Source organism: Octodon degus, unplaced genomic scaffold, assembly GCF_000260255.1.
Source record: "Octodon degus isolate 3935 unplaced genomic scaffold, OctDeg1.0 scaffold00023, whole genome shotgun sequence".
Classification (NCBI taxonomy): Eukaryota; Metazoa; Chordata; class Mammalia; order Rodentia; family Octodontidae; genus Octodon; species Octodon degus.
The window spans coordinates 1,335,728-1,354,878 of record NW_004524599.1 but is presented as its reverse complement, the minus strand read 5'-3'; the positions used below and the strand labels follow the sequence as shown (position 1 = coordinate 1,354,878).

Below are 19,151 nucleotides of genomic sequence, written 5' to 3'. Positions count from 1 at the left end.
GAAGATCTTTCCAAAGGACCTTTCCTAACTTCTTTTCCTCTGAATGACACCTCCTCCTCCTCCTCCTCCTCCTCCTCCTCCTCCTCCTTCTGGACAGAACTTGGCTCCTGGCTTCACTCTCTTAATCACACATCCCCACATTTCTCGTACGTTCCCAAACACCTCTGTGATTGTAATCCTCAGCATCAGTGCCTGTTCTCTGAAGAGGCTTCTTTAAGTGCAGATTCCACTGAAGGCCCAAAGTGCTGACCAGGCATTGTGGAGCAAGGCCCAGGAATCCACGTCTGGAAAGTTTTGCTGCTCTCAATATACCTGCCATCAGGGATTCTGGTGCACAGAAGAACTAGGAGCAGAGAAGGCTGCTGCTCCTCTCTGTCCCCACCGTGACTTCTGCAGCCTTTGCAGTTAATTCTAGGTCCAAAGATCAGGGCCACTTAGAAGTATCTGGAGAAGTTTAACCACCACGTACAACGCTGGGAATGATGGCAACCAAACAGCTCAGATTCAACTGGTTAACAATTCTAAATAAAAAGACGGTGATTTTTTCATTCTGTTTTAAAAATAGCATTCCTGGGGCCGGTGAGAAAGTTCAGTGGAATAAGTGCCCACTTTGGCAAGTACAATGACCAGGGTTCAATCCCCAGTCCCCTATGCCGCACCAGCCCTGCCCATGGGGCACGCTGAGCTGGTGACCAAGTCCAGGCATGGAGGCACCCACCTGTAATCCCAGCTCTGACCATAAAGTTTTTCTCATAAACCGCACAACTCAGTGACTGTTAGGATCTTTACAGCGTTGTGCAAGTACCACCCACCATCCCGTTTGAAATTGTTTTCACCACTTCACATAGAAATTTCACGCCCATCTGCAGGCGGTCCTCATTCCTAGCCTCTCCCCTAGGCAGCCATTATCCCTTTTCTCTCAGTTGTTTTTTTTTCTGCATGTTTTGTCAAAGCAGAAGCATACAGTACATGGTCTTCCATGTCTGGTCCTCTCACTTCACATGTTTTTGAGGTTCTTTTTTGTTGTGGTCTGTATCTTTCCTTTCTATGGCTGAATGATATTCCATTGCATGTACAATGTTTTGTTCATCCACTCATCTATTAATAGACATATGAGTCGTTTCTGGTCTGGGCCTAAATGTAAGAAATGCTGCATATTGTGTCTCAGTGTGAACATACATTTTCATTTCTCTTACATAGATACCAAGGCTGATTCACACAACAAATATTAATTTTTAGGAAACTACTAAGCAGTTTTAAGCAACTGCACCACTTTGTGTTGCCGTGTTGCAGTGTGTGAGAGTTCTGGTTTCTTCATATCTCTCATTGGCATTTATTATCTGTCATTTTGGTTGTAGACATCAGAGAGGGTATGAAATGGCATCTTTCTTTCTTTCTTTTTTTTTTTTTTTGGTACCAGGGATCAAACTCAGGACCTCATACTTGTCAGTCAGGCGCTTAAGCCACTGAGCTATATCCTCGGCTGTGCTGTGGTTTGTATTTCCTTAGTAACTGCTGATGTTATTTATGCATCTCTGTATGTGCTGTTGCCCACTTATATATCTTCTTTGACACAATATCCACTTAGATATCTTGCCCATTTCTAAATTAGTGTATATGTCTTATTGAGCTGTAAGAGCTCTTTATATATTATGGATACAGAGGAGCAATGTTGATTTCTTATCATCTTGTTTTGAAATTCTGTTTTTTTTTTGTTTTTTATTGTCTTTATATAATGAATAAATAATTTTAAAACCCACAAAAGATCTATTAAAACCCCTCTTAGGCTGAAGCAACCTGGACAGTAGGATCTCTGTGGGTCTTCTTTACAAAAGCCCCTAGGTGCCTCCTAGAAGTACTTCTCTGAGTGTTACCTCCGCTATGGCCTAAGAAAGAGCAGAAGGTAAGAATGAGGACCCAGGAATAGAAGGAAAGATTCCCTCATCAACGTGGTGCTTTAAGGGCCATTGAGCGGGCAGGGAGAGAGTTTCTTTTCATTGAAAGGTCTCTGCCCATTTGACTAAAAGAGTTCCCACATCATGGTAGGGACACAGGACAGTGATTTGTCCTGGCCCCACAGCATTTAGAGCCTATGATTTTATGCTCCATCCTTCCTCAGCTCCACCACATAAGGACGCACTCCTGTGCTTCTCTGTGCCCTCCTCGGCCCCCACCAGGCGCCCTTCTGCTGCGGTGGCCATGACTTCCCTGAGACTTGGTGTCCCGGCAGGTCAGCCTGACCCAGTGGCTGAGCTGTCCACTCTTTGGGGACATTCTAGTTCCTGGGAGATGCAAGCTGTGTCCTATTCACTTGTGTAGCCACAGCAGCCAATACGGTGGGCAGCTTAAAACATGCTCACGTACAGCTTTCTTAAGTTAGTGATCAAAAAAGAACTGGATTCATTCTTTTTGAGATAGAGAAACTGAGACTTGGGTTAAATTTATCTAGGATGTCACCAAAGTGGCTGAGTATCAAGTTCAAGTTCTCTGATCTCAAAAATGCTTTTTTCTTTTATGTCAAGTTACAAGGCCTCCCCTCTTCAGAAATTCCAGCTCAGGGCAGATTTTTCTGTACTACAAGGCCCTTCGGGGATGGTTTTGAGAAATATATAATCACACCAAAGGGGAGAAGACACCTGAGATGGTGATGCAATTTATATATGCAAGGGTTTATTTTTGCCTTTCTACATTCTACTCTGTATTGATGGAGATGACAGAAAGTCAATAGCTCAAGAGAAACTACCTCTTATTTGTGGGATTCCTCCTCCTTGGAGGAGCTGGAGGTTGGAAATGGAAATGCTGGGGAGGACCCTTGAGGCAGCAGAAGCAGCATGAAAGAGAAATAGGGTACGGCATGTTTGGGGTGTGCTGAGTTGTCTCTGCAATATTGGGGTAATTTCAGGAGCCTGGTGACTGCAAAAGCTGGGTGAGACACTTGGAAAGGCAAGCTGAAGAGTTTGCTGTTTTCTTCTGTACTAGAACATTAATGGAGATGTGAGAGGTTGCAGTTAGATCTCATATATGTTTTGTGTTGCCGTGTTGCAGTGTGTGAGAGTTCCAGTTTCTTAATATTTCTCTTCTGTTGTGAAAAAATATTAGAGTACTTTTTTACTTGTGTCTCTCTAATCTCTTTTATTCTGATTATACTCTGTCAAAACTTAAGAGACTCTTGAAACTTCTTTCCTTAAAAAAGAAAACAGCAGATAGGTTGGTCAGCTTTGTGTCAGTGTTTCAGAATACCTGAGATAAACAATTTATAAGGAGAAAAGGTTTAAATTGGCTCAAGATTTAAGTGGTTTCAGTACACCGTGTTTGGCCCTGTTGCTTTGGGCTGGTGGTGGTACAGTACATCATGACGAGATGGCCTTCCACATGGTTGACCAGAAAGAGGAAAGACAGAAGGAGCTTGGATCGCAGTATCCCCTCAAGAATGCACCCATAATGACACCTCTGGCCAAGGAGAACCCACTCCTGAAGGTTCTACCACCTCCCAGTAATGTCACAGGCTGAGGAACAAGTCTTTAGTGCATGTATCATTGAGGGACACTTCAGACGCAAACTAAAGAGGTAGCTTATGTTTGTTGTTTGGTTCCACAAGCACCCTATGTGAGAGTAAGTGGCAAATAGGGAGGTGGGCTCCTCGGCAACATGAATATGTCTCTTGAATCAACATCTACTTCAGTGACCAGGGTCTGCTGCCATTCTCCTCCCCTTGGGAGGGAAATATAGTTTAGTCAACCTCAGTTTTCTAGATATAAACGTTGTGCCTAGCAGACAATAGGGATTGGATGAATGAATTCCTATACTATGAGCCAGTTGGTGGATGAACAGATGAATGAATGGATACCACCATGATTATTTTTTTCCATACATGCCGCCATCCTAATTAGTGACAGTGAGCCACTAGACCTCTTACCTCCATTGACTGGGAGCTTCTTGGAAAAGCAAAGGAAGTCACTGGTGTGCACATGGTGAAGACAACTTACCAACTAGGACAGTCTAGTTTGATGGTAGTTTAACACATGTTTTGAGTTCTGGTGTACTCATAAGGAAATAAGTCCATAGTGACTTTATTTTTTGAGACAGCTTTTAAAAAACAGAAATCTGGGCTGGTGAGATGGCTCAGTAGTCTAAAACACCTACTTAGAACAAGCTTAGCAAAGCACAGGGACTGCGGTTCAATCCCCAGCACCACATGCCAGCCAGCCCCACCCCCTGATGGGCTAAGCTGGCCACACACGCACACACACACACACACACACATAAATTAATTAATTAATTAATTAATTAATTTTTTAAAAACCCAGAAATCCAACTTCACAGTAGCAGGGTTTGGAAGTCCTCAATTTCCTGTCACTTCAGGTCTCTTTTCTGTTTAATCTTAGGCTCATGATCTTCAAACCATGTGGACATGAGCCCCCTTTACAGAATCACGGGAGAAATTCTCAGCACAATAATTTCAATCAAGAAACCTGAGGAACCTTAGTTTTTTTGGCTTTTTTATTACAGTGAAATGTTATCAAAGTAATATTCTTCCATCCTTGTTGCATGAATTTGCTGTGAGGAATTTCCAAAATCCTTTGAACATCATGGATTAAAAATAAACTAAAATCCTGAAGAAAAGAGTCACAGTAGACTCAAAGTTTTGTATCTGGAGGGAGCAAGAGCCCGAGCTCGGTCACAGCATGAGGCCTTTGTGGTCCAAGTGGGAAAACCAATGTAGCGTCTGCTTTTAGATGGAAATTTCTCCTGTGAAAGTCTGGCTTCCTGCCTGATCGGGGCTGTGCCAGGGAGTAGGCAGGCAAGGAGAAAGCAGTGAATGCTAGCCAATTAATTAGTCAATCAAAAAGTATTTATAGCCTTGCCTAGGTAAGTGGTGCCATGCCGGCGTTGGTGGAAGAGTCAATGAAGAGCGAGCTGCGACCTCCGCTCGTGGCAGTGTACCGCCAGGCTCCAGAGGCGCACGTGCCCGATGAGCCCGTGGCCCGACCGAGGGCTCCCTTGGATGGCGTGCCTGGTAGGTGCCAGGGTGTGATGCCGAGAAGCAGGCTTTGAGTTGATGTTGACGTATGGGGTTTCAGTGTTCAAAGCGGCTTGAAAGCTGCTTTATTCTTACTAACTTCTTTTAGGACGTATTTGCAGCCCATGATGACTGTGGTCATTGTGGGGAGCAGGTACATGCACACAACACGTCTCAATGCTTTTTTTCCTCCTCTTCTACCCTTTTTCTTGCTAGTGTTGGGTTCATTTACCTTACAAATCCTTGTAAAGTTAATTATGACACATATAGATTGATAACCAGACCAACAGGCCAAAATATGTAAGGCAATTATACTAAATCAAGGTACACTTTTAGATACATTGTCCATGCTGGCTTGCAATGTTACATTTCTCTCTCTCTCTCTCTCTCTCTCTCTCTCTCTCTCTCTCTCTCTCTGTCCCTCTCTGTCTCTCTGTCTCTATCTCTCTGTCGCTCTGTCTCTATCTCTCTGTCTCTATCTCTCTGTCTCCTTTTCTCCTCTCTGTCTCGCTGTCTTCTCTCATTTGTCTTTTATTTTGCATTTTATTTATATATTGAGTTTCTCATGTAAGAGAACTCTGAAATTTTAAGCTTGTGCGTCTGATTTACTTCACTGAGCACGATGGTCTCAAGGCGCACCTCTGTTCTTACAAAGGACTCAAATCTCTCCTTCTTCATGGACAAGTGGTGTTAAAGCTGCTTCAGACTAACCAGACCAAGTTAGGAGAGGGCTCACAGACCCTCGAGCACTAAAGCATAAGACGGATTGGTTGAAATAGGAGGGACGAAGGAGCGCTCTTTCCCAAAAATAGTTCTGTGGGGATTGTGCTCATGTGCTTTGTAGAAGTATAAAGAGAAAAAAAAAAAGTCAGATTAAAATCTTTCCCATTGACCAGATTTTCTAAATGACTGCTTAACATTTCTGGTATATAACGATTGTCAGTGAGGATAAAATGAGATGCAATGCCTTAAAAAAACCCTGGTTAATCTGTTTACCACTGACTGTGTTCCACACTTTATATGTCTTCTTTAAAAATTTCTTTATCTTTTTAAAAATTTATTTATTTATTTGGCACAGGGTCTTGCTGTGCAGCTTGGACTCATAATGATCCTCCTATCTTAGCCTCCCCAGAGCACCAGCACGCCCGGTTTCCATAGCCGGCATGGCACAAACAGGGTTCCTGGGCCAGCAAGGCATGCAGTACTGGGGATCAAACCCAGGTCCTTGCACTTGCCAAACAAGCGCTTGGACCACCAAGCTATCTCCCCAGCCCCCGGGCCTTGTATGTCTTTATACCCCATCGCAATCCTGTGGGTGGGTAGCAAGTGATGGAAGCACAACTAAACATTTCCCAAATCCCCTAGCTAACAAGAGTGGAGTATGGACTTGGGTGTGTCTGGCCCCAAAGTCTTGGCTTCTCTGTGCTGCGTCAATTAAGCAATAAAATAAAAGATGTTCAGAGAGATTTTTGAGGGTAAAAGGATCAGCTGCCTTGACTTAGCAACATTCTTGTGCCTGGGGCACAATACCTGACACCCACAACTCCAAGACGGACCTCTCTTTTATAGCGATTTGCTATGAGGAAGGATAGAAACACTGTCTCTTTTAATGCTTTATGGGTAGTCACTGCACAGTGGGCTTAACCCCGAACATCACACATACAATTAGATTGTGGTAGGAAGTAAGTATCTGCGCTTATAAAATGAGATATGAAGAAAAATTATAAGCAACAATAACCATCTTTTCTCCAGGGAAAGTACTTTTTTTACTATTTAGTATAGGGTCTGCAGGGTCTCACTACACAGATTGGACTAGTAGTGATTCTTCTGTTTTCAGCTTTTCAAGAGCTGGGATAACAGGCACATGCCACCATGCCCAGTCTGGAAAGTCCTTTCTTGATGCTATGGTGTCTTATTCCAAGATGATATATTAGAGAATGCTGACTGACTATATCCATCCTGAAGTGTATGAAGCAAGATTTAAAAAAAAAAAAACTTGTTTTATAAATTCTCCTACAGCCAACAACCCATAGCACTCATCTTTCAATCTTTTTCATGCTGCTTAAAAATCATTTGTAAAGAAAAGATTAACAATAAAGCATCAGCACAATGCTAAAAAGAAATTAAGATGTGTTATGTTCAAGTACCAACTTCACACAGGAACAGACTGGAAGCGTGTGTTGATAATACATTATGATTAAAAAAGTATACTGGGGACAAAAAAGATCCCAAAATTTTCCTTCAGAGATGAAAACATAAGTTACATCCGAAGGACCAAGAGCAAAAATGATGTGAGCTAAAATAAAATAAACCTCTCCTTTGAGAGAGAGAGAGAGAAGAGAGAGAGACAGAGAGACAGAGACAGACAGACAATCAGAAGGGCAAGCTTAGGGTGCAGCTTACCTAACCTGTGTGAGATTCTGGGTTCAATCCCCAATACAAAAGAAGAAGAAGAAGAAGAGGAAGAGGAAGAGGAAGAGGAAGAGGAAGAAGAAGAAGAAGAAGAAGAAGAAGAAGAAGAAGATCAGAGTGGCTTGGACTTCTCAACAGCAAACTAGAGAGAGCAAAGACCATTGATCAATAGCTTCACAAATCTGAGGAAAATTTTCAGCCAGGAATTCTGTACTCAACCAAACTATCAATCAAGTGTGAGGACAAAATAAAGATGAATCAGACTTTCAGGTCAAACATTGACCTGTGCTCTGTCATTTTTTTAGAAGATACTCTTCCCAGTTAAGGAAGTAGGTTAGTAAAGCAGAAGACTTGGAGTCCAGGGGAAAGGTGCTAAACATAAGAGGGAGCTGAGGAACATCACTGGAGGGAGGTGGCAGCGGACCCAGGTGGCAGATATGCCGCACACAGCCCGTGGAGCCAGCCTGAAGACCAAAGTCTCCAGAAGAGAGATATCGGAGAAGCCAGGCTCACAGAGTGCTAAGTGTGTGTGTCTCTGTTGGAGACACACACATCTGGAGGAGGGTTCAGAGATGAGTAATTTTTAAGTACAGAGAAAACCAAAAAGCTGAAAATAATAATAGTAGAGACACAGGTTATACACAAAAAGCAGATAATCGTCTTAGTGTACTCATGACTCAGACATGAATAATCCTCCTTGTGCTAGTGCTGAATACCGATCGCAATGAAATCGTGATAGAACACTACCGAAGGGGAGGGACAGAGGGGCCACGTGTTTACATGGTGATGATGATCTGGAGAAAAGAACAGAACCGTTAGGTGCTTGGTGTGAGCTCAGTGCAAATTGCTTCGCCCTGAAGAGAAGCAAGACACAGGACGGAAGCATGCCATATAGGGATAAAGCAGGATTCGCCAAAATTCATAGCTAAAATAATTGAAAACCATTGATTCTTGAAACAAAATCTGAGAAAAGGTGACGGGGCTGTTGTGGTTTTGTATACCACGTGTAACTTCACACTGTATGTGCTTATGCAGGATGACTTGGATAACTAGACTGCTGACTTCTGCTGACTATTGGAAGGAGCAGTTAACGCCTAATCTTTTTCTCTTAAATATTTTGACCAAGTTTGTGTGCTTATCTCTGATAAGCTGAACAACTAATTTGAGGACCGAAATACGCAATATAACAATCTTTGTTGAACTCCTATCATATTGTTTAGTGAAATTCTGTATTGTTTCTATTTATCTTTTATTCTCTTCAAAAAAATTTTTAAAGATTTTTTTAAAAAAGCTAGAAGGATATATACATATAAATATATATGAAGGAAATATATCTATTTCCTTCTAGCATGTGATATATATAGATATATAGATATCTATATATCACATGATAGTGTGTTAATATGGACAATTTTTATGTTTTCATGTATCAGTTTTAAAAAAGGAAGACGCCATGCAGCAGAAGTACTGGCTCAGTTCTGTGCATATTATTTTGAACTAAAAATTGAACTTTGAAAAAGGAAATGTGAATAAAGATTTGGAATCAACTGAAGTATCTGTCAAGAGGTGAACAGATCTTTTCAACTGTGGTACATTTGTAGAATGGAGCATTATTCAGCCATAAAAAGAATAAAAGTCTGCCACTAGTACTAACATGGATGAGCCTGAAAGTTATTATTTTCAGTTAAATGAGCCCGGCACAAAAACACAAAGCACCAAGATCTCATACCCGTGTGGAAGCTGAACAAGCCGGCCTCCTACAAGCAGGTGGTACAATGGTTACTAGAGTCCGGGAAGGGTAGGGCACAGGGCCATAAGAAGTAGTGGCTTAACAAGTTCAAAATTCAATCAGTGAAAGTATGTCCTGGTGTTCTGTTGTGTTGTAGGGCAACAGTAGGTAACACTTATTTGTCATGTTTTTCCAAATAGCTAGAAAGAGGCCTTCAAAGCTTCTTGCTACAAGAATGCTGTGTGTTTGAAGTGGTGGGTATGCTGAGGACCCTGGTTTGTTCATAATATTGCATGTTCCATGAAAGCATCACACTGTACCGCATAAATATGTGTAGCTATTATGTATTAATTAAAAATAAAGGCCAGGGAGATAGCTCAGTAGAAGAAGCGCTTGCCTGGCAAGTGCAAGGGCCTGAGTTCAGTCCCCAGTTCCAAGAAAGAAAGAAAGAAAGAAAGAAAGAAAGAAAGAAAGAAAGAAAGAAAGAAAGAAAGAAAGAAAGAATTAAAAAGTAAAGGAAAGATGCTAAAAAGTCACCAGGTAACGAGACAGTAAAAGACAGTCAGAGAGGTCTTTGAGGATGAAAGAATAGCTCCCAGGCTGCCTTCTCTTCTCTGGGGCACAATGCCTGACACCCGCAACCCCAAGGAGGAACGTGCCATTGGAGCTCACAGTTGTAGAGGCTGCAGTCCACAGTGAGCAGCCCCAAGGCAGGCAGAGTGGCAGAGGAGGCTTACTCATGGCCTACAAGACTGGAAGGCAGGAAGCAGAGAGGGAGAGACACAGACACAGACAGACAGACAGACAGACAGACAGACAGACAGACAGACAGACAGAGACAGAGATGGAGACAGAGAGATCAAAGGAGTAGGGAGGCATAGACCCAGGCCACACTGCTGGTGACCCACCCCTTCCGACCTGCTCCCACCCACTAACAGCAAGTCAGCTCTAAACCCTGGTAATCCAGTCACCTTCCCAAAGCCTCACCTATAAGCACAGGAGCCTTTAGGGACATTTGAGATAGAAACCACAGCATGTTTGAAGCTAGGAAAGCTCAGGAATGAATTTTCTCTTGTAATCTTGATTTTAATCCCCTGTATGAATCCAGTTTGTAGGATAGTAAACTTGTGCTGTTTTAGATAGATAGATAGATAGATAGATAGATAGATAGATAGATAGATAGATAGATAACAAGTGTTGATAAAAAGTATGGAAATCAAAGAACCAACATACACTGTTGGTAGGATTTTTTTATCAAAAACAAAATTAAGGCACTCGACTTCCGAGCCGGCGCCGGGGGTCCTGTGAGGAGAGATGCAGGCAAGAATCTATCATATCTGTTGAATAACTATGGAAGAATATACCAAGATAGAGAAAATTGGAGAAGGTACTTATGGAGTTGTATATGAGGGTAGACACAAAACTACAGGTCAAGCAGTAGCCATGAAGAAAATCAGACTAGAAAGTGAAGAGGAAGGGGTTCCTAGTACTGCAATTCGGGAAATTTCTCTATTGAAAGAACTTCGCCATCCAAACATAGTCAGTCTTCAAGATGTGCTTATGCAGGATTCCAGGCTGTATCTCATTTTTGAATTCTTTTCCATGGATCTCAAGAAATACCTGGACTCTATTCCTCCTGGGCAGTTCATGGATGCATCACTTGTTAAGAGTTATTTGTACCAGATCCTTCAGGGTATTGTCTTTTGTCACTCTAGAAGAGTTCTTCACAGAGACTTGAAGCCTCAAAATCTGTTGATTGATGACAAAGGAACAATTAAACTGGCTGACTTTGGTCTTGCTAGAGCTTTTGGGATACCTATTAGAGTATATACACATGAGGTAGTGACACTCTGGTATAGGTCTCCGGAAGTGCTGCTGGGGTCTGCTCGTTACTCGACTCCAGTTGACATTTGGAGTATAGGCACCATTTTTGCAGAATTGGCAACTAAGAAACCACTTTTCCATGGGGATTCAGAAATTGATCAGCTCTTCAGGATTTTCAGAGCTTTGGGCACTCCCAGCAATGAAGTGTGGCCAAAAGTGGAGTCTTTACAGGACTATAAGAATACATTTTTCCAAGTGGAAACCTGGAAGCCTGGCAGCCCATGTCAAAAACTTGGATGAAAATGGCTTGGATTTACTCTCGAAAATGTTAGTCTATGATCCTGCTAAACGGATTTCTGGCAAAATGGCACTGAATCACCCGTATTTTGATGATTTGGGTGGTCAGATTAAGAAGATGTAGGTTTCCAACAAAGAGCTTCCACATTATAATCTAGGATGAATAGTTGTATTTTTACTGTTGATTCTGTCTCTTTTTGTCTTTTACATTTTTCTTTGCTGTGAAACTGAAACTGTACTTCTTTCCATTTCAAAAGTATAACTTAAAAATGTAAATATTGTTCTATATATATTTAAATATTCTATATTATGTGTGTAGATCGCACTGTGACAGTTATTTGTTACTATAATAAAACTATAAATGTAAAAAAATTAATAAAATAATAGGAGAATAACAATAGTTCACTGCATGTCATTATCTTCAAAGGAGTTACTCAGACAAAATGATTCCCTCTTGCAAAGAAGAAACAAGTAACAACACAAAGCTTACTTTTCAATGGATTGAGAAAAACTAGCAGTATAAATGAGAGGAATTAGTACACATGTTAAATTATTTTTGAAGCCACAAGGTAGATAATTTAGGGAATTGTTTGAACTTCTCCCTGTTTCCTGTGTTTCCATCTTCTTTGTCACTATATATATACATACAATTTGAATTTTTCGTATAAAAGAAACCAGGAAGGGCTGGGGAGATAGCTCAGCATTCCAAGCACCTACCTGGCAAGCACAAGGTCTAAATTCAATCCCAGGTACCACATACCTTGCCAACTCAGGAACCCTGGGTATAGTGCCACACACCTGTAATCCCAGTGCTGGGGAGGCTGACAGGAGGATCACTGTGAATCTGAACTGTGTAGCAAGACCCTGTATCAAGGAAAAAATAATTTTAAAAAGAGAAAGCAGGCAATATTTACTTAGTGTTAGTGGGACTTTTGAAAACAATATGACAGATTCTCAGCAGGTTAGGTGAGAAATATCTGTACAATCCAGCAGTTCTACTTCTAGCTCTCCACCTGAAGGAACAGAAAATGTAGGCCCACACAAAAGCTGCCCTGTTTTCTTGGCTGTTATACATAGTAGTTCAAACTGCAAACAACTGAAACGCCCACCCGTTGATTAATGAATAAATAAAAGTATACCTGTCCACACAACAGAGTACTACTTGGCACTGAAAAGGAACAAATTACCAAAGCTTATTACTACATACTTTATGAACCTGAAAAAATTGGATCTGAGGAAAGAAACCAGGCACAAAAGACGGCCTTTTGCATGACTCCACTGATACGAAATTCCAGAATTGTCAAAGCTACAAAGACAGAAAGTAGAGTAGTGGTTGCTAGGGGAAGAGGGAGGAAGCATGGGCGGGGAAACAGAATAACTGATCATGTCATATACAAGGTTGCTTTATGGAGTGATGGAAAGATTCTAAGATTAGGTTGTAGTGACAGCTGAATGGCTCTGTACATGCACTGAAGACCACTGAATGGTACATTTAAATCAGATAATTTTACATATGTTGCTCATATATCCATAAAGCTATTTTTTAGAAGAAAGTAAGAGCTGGGGAGATAGCTCAGAGGTCTAAGCACCTGCCTAGCAAGTGCAAGGACCCAGGTTTGATTCCCAGTACTGCATGCTGTGCCAGCCCCGGAACTCTGGGCTCACCGTGCCGGCTTTGAAACCTGGTATGTGTTGCAGAGGCTGGAAAGGAAGATCACTACAAATCGGACCTGTGTGGTGAGACTCTGTATCAATAAAATAATTTTTTAAAAACAATTTAGAAAGCAAGTAAAGAGATCACATGAGAGATTCCTGAGGCACTGGTACCTAAAGTAATGTTACAGTTTTTGACCTGGCCTAAACTAGTGTTTGCTACCTAAGTATTCCTGATTTGCGGTTTTAGAACTGTTCTCTGTTGTACTGTGTTGTACAAGAAAAGTAGACTATACTGGAATTTTGTTTTTCTGGGTGGGGCTCAGGTAGGGTTTTACTGTGTAGCTCAGGCTGGCCTCAGATTCAGAGCAATCCTCCAGCCTCAGCCTCTTGAGCTGAGATTGTAGGTCTGTACCACAGCACCCAGGCAAACTGTTATTTTAAATATACCCTTTCCAGGTATGTGTGCTCCTTCCTTACTCTAATGTGAAATTATGGGTAAGGCTTGATTTCTCAGAATGGAGCAGTCCTCATCTGTGACCAGCAATAGTCAAGAAAGTAGATCTTGTTGCAAGCTGGTGTGCTTTTTAAGTCAGTCAGACTACTTCCCGAGAGTGTCTTCCAGGGACAAGGCCTTGTCCCAACTTCAACTCTAGTGAGAGAGGTCCTTGCCATAGACCACTAGGAATGACGATGGCAGTGGTCCTGCTGCACTTAAAGGACAAATGGCTAAAGACAAGACACCTCTCCAGAACTTCTTTTCATTGTAAATTTAATACCTCTCTCCTTTTCATTGGCTTCTAAAAGCATTTTGAATGGAAACAGTCATAAATGTGCAACCATTATTCAAAGTTCCCTGTATCCTTCAACTACCTACCCCTAATTTTGACATCTTAGATAACTGTATTACTGTATACCAAAACCAGGAAACTGAAATGAACACAATACTCTACAACTGAACTACAGCTTTCTTCTGATGTCATTGGCTTGGTACCGTACTGTGGAACTCTACTCTCTGTTTTCACTTGTGCAGCCACCGCTGCTATCAAGATACACAACCCACCCACCACTACCAAGGGATGTTCCTGGTGGAATTCCCAAGGCCACCCTTTACAGCCACAGACTCTGTGCCCGTCCTTTGGCAAACATTGTCCTTATGATAGTGCCATTTCATGGATGGCACATACATAAATGGACCCCCCATGGCACTATACTGACTTTTGAATTCAGCAATTCAGGAAAAGGTAAGCATGTTTCTGCCTGCGTATTCCCAGCAATTTCTCTTTGTCCCATCCTTTGCAGGAGGCAGACTGTTGGTGGTTGGTTCTGCACATCTAACAAGTGACTAGCTTTCCTAGATGTGTTCTTCCTCTATCTGGTCATCAAACCAGCAACTCCTACAAGGCTCAGTCCTACTCCCTCTTCATTTGACATTTCCTCTCTCGGGGATATTACCCATACACTTGGCATGAGCTGGCTCCTATGCAGAAATGTCTCTCAAGCACATTTGTGGGCAAATGTCAAAACACAATCTCGGGGTAGCCAACTGCCTTTTGTACGTATGTCTCTGGGTGTCTTAAAGATATTTCACACTGTGTCCAAAATTCAACTCAGCACCTCTCACCCAACCTTCAAATGTCCACCATCAGCCCTGTTATCTCTGACATCTTCCCCACCCTAAGTTCAAGTCCAGTCCATGAGCTAATTCACAACCAGCTTCCTCTGCTGAGCTGAGCTTCCTGTTGCCCTTCTGGACCATGAGAGCCCCCTAATTGGTCACTCGGTGTTTACTCTTTCTATAATCTTATTTCTGCTATAATTTCACCATGTGAAACTCTCTCCCTTCTCAAAGAAGTGCATCAGGAAGCTCTCCCTTTTCCTAGAGGAGCACATTCCTGACAAGATCCCAGGAGGTGACACACATGTGATGAGCCCCATGTTGAAAAAACCACCTCCGACGTGGTTCTTCCACTGTATTCTCACTACACCAATCGCTTGATCACTTCTGCCCCTCCAGGCACCAGCTAAGGTCCTAAGTTGTCTACTCAGAGATTGTGTCAGATCCCAGGACCTGAAGGTTCAGTACCCCAGACCACTCCCTCCTTTGGATGCCAGTTGCAGTCCCAGCTTGTTGTGCATGTGCTTCTGACCACCTGGTATGCATGGTGTGATAGACAATAGGGTAGAGGTTTAAATTATAAAAATTTATAACTAGAAAAGACCGTTGGCCATTGAACCCCTCACAATACTCCCCCTACTGCAAACACTTATCTCGTCATACTTGTCACTTTTTGAAGCAGTTCTGGGTGTCCTCTTATGGGAGGGTCTTCAGTTGCACAGCCACAGCTGTCTGGACATCCTGAACCAACTGGACACACTGACCTGTCAAGGTTTCCCATTTTGATTTTGGGGAAAGAGCTAGAAGTCACACGGCAGAGCCAGTGGGTAAGGTGGATGGGAGCACACCATAATGTTCGTATTTGGTGGAATTGCTATCAACATTTTGAGCTAATTCAGGACATCAGAGCAATCAGGACAGTGCAACTAAAAACACTTATGAAAGAGGACACCCAGGAGCCGGGGAGATGGCTCAGTGGAATAAGTGCTTCCCTGGAAAGTGCAAGGGCCTGAGTTCAATCCCTGGTTCCGCAGGAAGGAAGAAAGGAAGGAAGGAAGGAAGGAAGGAAGGAAGGAAGGAAGGAAGGAAGGAAGGAAGGAATTTGTCTTTTACTATAACAGATTTTTTAATGTAACCATTCATTATAATTTTGGATCACACGTGGTAAATTAAGTGCCCACAATCCTTGCCTCAAGTTCAGCTAGTTTTCTGGATCAGCTCACAGGATTCACCAAAACACTGATGTTTGCTGGCTTGCTACAAATGTTACTACAATAGGTATAGATGAAGAGATGCCAAAAATATTGACTCAAAAAAGAAGAGGGTAGTGGGCCAGCAAGATAGCTCAGTGGGCTAAGCGCCTGTTTTGGCAAGCACAGGAACTAGGATTCGATCCCCAGTCCCGCATGCTGCTTTGGCCCCACCCCCAGGGCACACTGAGCTGGTGACCCAGTCTGGGCGTGGTGGAGCACGTCTATAATCCCAGCACTGAGGAGGCTGAAAACAGGAGAATCACTACAAGTCCGAGCTGCATAGTGAGACCTTATACCAAAGACATAAGTGAAAATTAAAAGAGAGAGAGAGAGAGAGAGAGAGAGAGAGAGAGAGAGAGAGTAGAATAGTGAGTCTTAGAGTGTAGGAAAGGTGAGGGAAGGGGAGAGAGGGATGCTAGATTATAGATACCAAAATATAGATAGATAAAAGGAATAAATCCTAGTTGTAGTGTTGTGTAGCACACAGGAGGGTAACTGTAGCTTCCAACAATCTAGTCTATATTTTATGGAGATCTATAAGACAGGATCTCAGATCTTCCAAACACAAAGAATTGATGATGTAAGGAGAATAAAATGCTAATTACTCTGATTAAATCATTAACCCTGTATTGACGCACCCTCTAGAGACCTAGGTTTACAATATGTGCAAAAACAAAAACAGAATAAAAAAGGAAAAGTGGAGGGGGCAATTCAAAGTAAAAAATGGCAAGGATGAATGTGTGTACTTCTCATTATGATGAAACTCAAAAGAAAATATTCAAAAAATTAATGCCAAACTAGGAATTAAGATTCACCTCAGTGCTGAACACGGTGGCACACTCCCGTAGACCCAGCACTCAGGAGACTGAGGCAGGAGGGTCACTGGAAGTTCAAAGCCAGCCTGAATCACATGGCTATCTACTGTCTCAAAAAGCAAAATAAATAAATAGCCAGATAGGGAGGGAAGGAGAGACAGACAGACAGACACAGAGACACAGAGACAGGATTTAGATAGATGATAGATAGATAGATAGATAGATAGATAGATAGATAGATGATAGATAGATAGATGATAGATAGATAGATAGATAGATAGATAGATAGATAGATGATAGATAGACAGATAGATTCATTTCAGCATGGTTTCTTAAAATGGATTGCTAAAAAGATATAAAGTCATAGATGCTAAGTTTTCTCTTTCATCACCATTACATTGTGGTCTAAGTTTGTATATGTACCTTGTGAACTCTAAGTGCGGGGGGCCTCACCTTGGCTTGGCTTCTTCTTGAATAAGACAACTAGAAACAGTTGTCTTTGAGACAGTCACCTTTGAGCTGTGTTATCAGACCCATCCCCTTGCTTCTCCAGCTGTGGATCTGGCTTCCAGCTCCTCACGACTGTCTCATGCCCCACCACCTTGCCATAGCCGCCTGCTCCGCTGGCCTCCTGACCCATACTCTTCTACCTGTCCATCTGGTTGTGACTCTTTCCTGACTCTGCCCTCAGCATCTATATTTTCTGAGACTCTCCTATGCATTTCCACAACCTAATTTGTAACTCCTGACTCCTATCAAAAGTTGGCTAACTCTTTTTTTCAAAAGGTAAAGCATATGAGAATACTTGGAAAGAACTTTGAGAGTCTGCAGCTCTGTTCTTTCCTCATTCTTGATGGCAGTGTAGCATCTGAGAGCAGATACAGGGGGAGGGAGGGAGAGAGAAAGGAAAGAGGGGGAAGAAAGAGAGAGAGAGAGAGAGAGAGAGAGAGAGAGAGAGAGAGAGAGAGAGAGAGAGAGAGAGAGAGAGAGCCATCCTAGAACCCCCCCCCTCAGCCTCCCAGTTAATGCTCATATGTCCTGGTATATTTTTTCTTTTCCTTATTCTTCCATTTCATTCAGAACCTGCTGCTCCAGAATTTTAAATTGAGGGGCATTTCCCAGCTTTGTGTGAACTGTGTTTTGATCCCTTTAGAGGCTGAAGAAAGAGTTCTGTCTTGCTCATGGTGATTTGACAGAATGTGTCATCCAAGTCCCCTTCAGACTGCATTCCAGAGCAATCTGGCCAGCCCGGCAGTTGGTGGGCTAACTCCCAGTGTCTTTCAACGGATGGGGCACTATCAGAGAGCAGGAGTGGGGGTCTTGCGGAGAGTCTGATTAAGCCGCAGTCAGAGGTGGCAGGCCTAAGTGTGAAATGTGACAGGCCTCCCTGAAGTGGCTTGAGCTGGGAGCTGCTGGGGTGGCTAGAGCTTTTCTGTTGGGGGCAGGCGCTTGCTAACAAAGCAAACACATTTTTTTCCTATCACAGACTAGGTCCACGGTGGTAACATTTGGCAAGTTGAGTAACAGGGAACAGAGATAACTGAGCAGATGGGCAACTATTAAAAGCTTGGAGGGGTTTTCATCATTTCTCCAATGGCCTTCACCCACCTACAAGACACCCAATTCCCTTGCAAGATTACGTAAAGGATTCAATTAAATTTCTTCCTTTTTTCCCCTTCTATCACGATGGAGTCAAATGCTCTGACGTGAAGAGGAAAAGAATAGATGAGAAACTTCTAATTTTGAGTCCCCTTGAGATTAGATGCTGATTTCAGCAGTGCCGAGAACACTGTTCCATATTTCGAAAGAGTCGCTGCTGGCAGTTTCAGGAGCGATGACTTTCCAGAACAGACAGCGAGCCCTGCCTCCACACCTGATGGCTGACACGGCCTGCAGAGTCACAGCGATGAGCGTGTAGCTGGATAAGTGTTGCCTTGCATTTGAAAAATGCGACAGCATGTCATCATTGTATTTAAAACCAACACACGGAGACAGAAAATACAGAAGAGAAATGCAATTACCTGATTCCCTGGAGAAATACACAACATTCACTAATTCAGAGCAGTGAAACTCACCCAGACTCTAGGGCAGCAGCGTCTCTGATTTAGAAGCAAGCTGCTACTCTTTTGCCAAGAAAAATGCTTGCAAAGTTTTTCAAAGTGAGAAGAGCCACAGGCCATGACAGAGATAAGGCACATTTGATTGTCCTTGAAGCAGTGGCCTGATTCTACCAAAGGCAGTCAAGGTCCATACGCTCAGGGTGGTGGCGTCTGTGAACTGAATCTCATGAACTTGGACAGGTTGGACTGGGTTCCAGAGAGGAGTGTAGGCATCAATTCTATCATGAATAACTTTAAAGTACAGTCATGCCTCAGTTCACGAATGCTTCTGATCGTGAAGAGTTTGGTTCGCAAACAGAAGTGTTGGGCAAAATTTTGCTTCTCTTCATGAACTCCACATCAGGTGATGAACACAACTGCTGTCATCCTCTTCACGTGAACATAAACGCAGGCATCTTCCAAAGAGTTGC

At 42.6% G+C, this 19,151-nt stretch overlaps 1 protein-coding gene and 1 pseudogene across 1 annotated transcript in view; both read left to right on the top strand.

Moving 5' to 3' along the window:
- Nucleotides 1-19,151, top strand: part of Cap2 (cyclase associated actin cytoskeleton regulatory protein 2) — a 193,562-nt gene that overhangs the window by 12,770 nt on the left and 161,641 nt on the right. The gene's annotated exons all lie outside the window — the stretch shown is intronic.
- Nucleotides 10,512-11,406, top strand: LOC101588569 (annotated as a pseudogene).